General features: G+C 35.4%; 1 long non-coding RNA gene across 1 annotated transcript; it reads right to left on the reverse strand.

The window, feature by feature from the left end:
- Window positions 1–1,025: 1,025 nt before the first annotated feature.
- On the reverse strand, window positions 1,026–4,133 carry LOC148998312 (uncharacterized). The gene is made up of 4 exons (XR_016169307.1): window positions 4,027–4,133; window positions 3,517–3,604; window positions 3,298–3,392; window positions 1,026–2,105 (listed from the first exon to the last, which is right to left on the reverse strand). It is a non-coding gene; the product is annotated as an uncharacterized LOC148998312 (long non-coding RNA).
- Window positions 4,134–4,884: the final 751 nt, after the last annotated feature.

A 4,884-nucleotide genomic window follows, 5' to 3' on the forward strand; every position in this document is an offset into this window, starting at 1 on the left:
TTTCTTTGTTTTTAACATCTTTACAAAGTGGTTGAAAGCAGAGCATGCAAGTCACACAGTTTGGTACAGAATTCCTTTCCTACTACAGTTCTCTTTAAAATTCTCTTCTTATAAAACTATTCCAAAACAAAACAAGTAACATCCTTTTAAATAAGGATTTTTTTTCTTTCCTTTTTTCTTTTCAACAATTGAAAAACAGTGAAGTATCTATAAAACAGTACTGAACAATTTTCTTTAGAGTTCTCTTAAATGAACACTCCACTGTTTTATTTCATATTAAGGGAATAGTTCACTTTGAAATTAATTTTTGATATGTTGTATCTTACTTCAAGGGCATCCAAGATGTAGGAGTCTTTGTTTCCGCAGTGGTTTCAATTTTGATATTTTTAGGTCAAACCGTTCTTGTCTGTCAGTCATATAATGCAGGTCTATGGTCACCACCACAAAGAGCATGCACAGAGAAGTCAAAATTAAACATGATTTAATGACTCGTAAATGTAAGTACGCATTGATGGCCTAAGACAAGAAACGAGCGGTTTGTGTGAGGAAACGAACAGTATTTATATCGTTTTTACCTCTTGTTAACAGCCATGTCCAGCTGATCTGGATCAGATGTCCAACTGAACCGTATTGAACCATGTCCAACGTTCTGCAAGAAGTGATCTCGCGCGTCTACGTCACGCATTGTTTACACAGAGATTTACCTTTCACTAAACATATTTAGATATATCGAAATCATTTTTTATTGCGATTTCCTGTATATCTAAATATGTTTCGATCTTCACAGTGAAAGGTAAAACTTCCGAAATCTCCGTGTAAACAATGAGTGACTTAGACGCGCGCGAGATCACTTCCAGCGGAACGTTGGACATGGTTCAGTTCGGTTCAGTTGGACATCTGATCCAGATCAGTTGAACATGGCTGTTAACAAGAGGTAAAAACGATATAAATACTGTTCGTTTTCTCACAAACCGCTCGTTTCTTGTCTTAGGCCATCAATGTGTACTTACATTTACAAGTCATTAAATCATGTTTAATTTTGACTTCTGCATGCTTTTTGACGTGGACCCCCTAAACATCCATTGTATGACTGACAGACAAGAACGGTTTGACCGAAAAATGTAAAAATTGAAAATACTGTGGAAACAAAGACACCTACATCTTGGATGCCCTTGAGGTAAGATAAAACATACCAAAAATTAATTTCAAAGTGAACTATCCCTTTAAACTATGTTATTTCCTCACAAAGACGAGTTGATACATACCTCTCACGTCTCAGTGCGTGCACTCAATCGCTTTAGCGCGACGCGACACATTGATAGCACTTAGCTTAGCACAGTTTATTCATTAGGATCCAAAAAGAGATGAAGTTAGAAGCGACCAAACACCTCCACGTTTTCCCTATTTAAATACAGTTACACGTTGGTAAGTAGTTACATGACCGAGAATGGTGTATGATTACACCAGTGTAAAATGGATAACTATAATGTATGGCGGAATAGCACTTGAGAGCACTTCGACTTGGCGCAGTAATATCATCACTCCTAAAAAATCCTCTCATCATCAGTAGTGATGATATTACTGTGCCAAGTCGAAGCGCTCTCAAGTGCTATTCCGCCATACATTGTAGTTCTCCACTTTACACGCTTAGAAAAGCGGCACATTTTATTTTGTCACCATACTTGGTCGTATAACTACTCGTGTAACTGTATTTAAATAGGGAAAATGTGGAGGTGTTTGGTAGCTTCACTGCTTGGATCCTAATGAATGAACAGGGCTAGTTAAGGGCTATCAAAGTTTCGCTGCACGTCAGAGAAATTAAGTGTACGGCGCACTGAAACGAGAGAGGTATGTAACAACTTGTCTTAGTTAAGGGAATAAAATAGTTTAACATAAAAAAAAATGGTGGAGTGTTCCTTTAAAGACAGCTCATTGCTTGTGGAAGATTTTCAAGATCATCCACAACCACTGTACCTTCCAGAATGATTGCCGTTGTTGTGGCATCAAGATGCAGGGAGTAGGGTATGGCAGCGGTTGCAGACGATTCGGGAATCACTGTCAGAACTCATTTCAATGTTGGACATATCTTCATTGTCATCACAGTCCTAAAAATGGGAATAGCATATAACAAAAATTAGGTCATAGAACAAGACATATTTTAACGGAACACTCCACTATTTTTTCATATTAAACTATGTTACTCTCTTTACTAAGACGAGTTGATACATACCTCTGTCGTCTCAGTGCGTGCACTCAATGGCTCTGGCGTGCGGAGACACTTTAACACTTAGCTTAGCCCAGTTTATTTAAACAGAGAAGCGACCAAACATCTCCACATTTTCTCTATTCAAATGTGGTTACACGGCCAAGTATGGTGACACAAAATAAAATATGGCGGTGTTTGGTCACTTCTAACTTCATCTCAATTTGCATCCTAATGAATGAACTGGGCTAAGCTAAGTGCTAACAATGTTTCTCCATGCACCAGAGCGATTGAGTGCAGGCACTGAGACGAGAGAGGTATTCATAGAGAGGTATTCATCAACTCGTCTTTGTTAAGGGAATAACATAGTTTAATATGGAACAAAATGGTGGAGTGTTACTATAAAGGGACAGTCCACTCAAAAATTAAATTCTTGTCTTAATTTACTCACCCTCAAGTTGTTATAAACCTGTATGAGTTTTTTTTTTTTTTCATCTGCTGAACTGAAAAGAAGATATTTTGATGAATGTTGGTAACCAGACTGTTGAGAGTAGCCATTGACTTCCATAGTGGGAAAAAAAAACTATGGAAGTCAATGGCTAATCTCAACTGTTTGATTACCGAACTTCTTCAAAATATATTATTTTGTGTTCAATATAAGAAAGAAACTCAAACAGGTTTGGAATAACATAAGAGGGAGTAAATAACAACATAATTTCATTTTGGGTGATCTATCCCTTTAAGAGCACATAGTCATTAAAATATGAAACTAAATTAATAACCCTTTGTGTCTAAATGTAAAGGCCTTTTCAAACAGCAGTGAATCCAGGGGGAAAAACATTCATCAAACCACTGCATGAAAAGACAAATAAAACTGATGGCCGGTTATATGAATTAAAACTAATATAAAATGTATCTTCTAACTGTCTTTTTTCTTCCAAACTCTTAATTTATCTTTCACTTTCTTTTCTCCAACCCTTACTTTGTTTCACTGTCCTGACAGTTTTTCATGCCTTTCTTCTTGCCAGATATCAACTGTTTGAAGAACAGTTCGACTGTTAAACAAGAATCACATCAGAGATGAAAATACTTACAAAAGATGTCTTGTAAAAATCATTGTGGTCCTCCTCGAAAAGTAGTGGTAGGCCATGATGAAGAACGCTGTTCGTTCCGCATTGATATTAGATTTCTGCAAAGTTATAAAAATGTATATTGAATAGCACTCGATAGCAAAACGTCAGAGCAAAAAACAACAGTAAAAGCAACATATGTTTTGCAATCGAGACATAATTGTGATATGTCGATGAGCTTACGTCATTTTGAATCTGCTGCAGAATCTTAAGTTTGGAGCCAATATCTCCAGATTTAGCCTTGAATTTATTGATGAAACGTTGAGCGAATCTGTCACAAAATAAAGACAAAATAAGGTAATAACTGCTTGTTAGTTACACTTCTTAATTAATGCGTCATGTAATTAATTTTCACGTGAACGACATGTGAGCATTGAACTTTCTAGAAAGAAGGAAAGTTACGTTAGCTGCTATCTAGGCCGCACAGCCAGGGTTTTTACATTTTAGATAAACCCCAAACTTAAACGATTAACACAGCATACAAACTGTAACTAATATAAAACACGTGTTCAGTAAAAATCGTTTTTTAATCTAGTAACTTATGCCGCTTGTCAACTGGTCTCATTCGACATAAAACTAACGTTACTTCAGTGTGTATTTTCCTCTTACTGCACAATGAGCAAAATAAATTCTGTTTTTAAGCTATACAATGACATTAAAGTTGATAAATAGTTGTTTAAGAGGCTAGCATACCTAGTTTTGCTGCCGCATCCATTCCCGAACACGAGCTGAAGTCCCTCGTCGATGTCGTCTCGTCTTGACGTCTTCTTCAAGTTCAACCGTCCAATTGCGCAAATGCGCATGCGCGAGTTGAAAAAAAAATAACCGAGTTGTTTCGTCTTATGCTGAAACTTAATAACCAAAGTAAATGTATAAAGATTTGTTACTAAAAATATAAAGGACTGTGAAGTAGCAGCCGATGGGCTTGCTTTTTATCTTCCCAGTTATTTTTTTAAGCGTGCAGGAAAAAAAGATTCAGAACCTATTAACTATATATTAACCTATTAACTATTTTCAAACTAATTGTATGGTATTTACTAAAAATGTTGTTAATTTCACTATTATTATTATTATTACTATCCAAATTCTGTGCTCCAGAAATTTTCAACAGTGTGAAAATGCCTTTAGTACAATACACTTACCAAACTTAAGTACAATGTACTAGATTTGTTTAGTTCGACTATTGCATCCATCTAAAAGTTCACAGTACACAGTGTAATCAAGTTAAATCAACTAAGTTTCTAAAGTAAGTTAAATTCACTAGTTTTTCTTAAGTAGAATCAGCAATTACTTTTTACAGTGTGTGTGACACTTCACATTTTATGTATTTTTGTTGAAATAACTATGGTTCCTCATAGTTTTATCGTTTTTTTTCTAATCAGTTATGTACATTGGGGTTATATGTTACATTTAATGTTGTTAAATTAATGTTTATTGCATTTTTTTTTTTATTTCATGTGTGTTACGCATGATGGTGCTTAATTTTTGTGTGAATGCCATTGTGCAGCTTCTTTAATTAAGTATTGCTTTATACAAGTACTGTAATTCTCA

Source organism: Pimephales promelas, chromosome 1, assembly GCF_988280905.1.
Source record: "Pimephales promelas chromosome 1, fPimPro1.hap1.1, whole genome shotgun sequence".
NCBI classification, from domain to species: domain Eukaryota; kingdom Metazoa; phylum Chordata; class Actinopteri; order Cypriniformes; family Leuciscidae; genus Pimephales; species Pimephales promelas.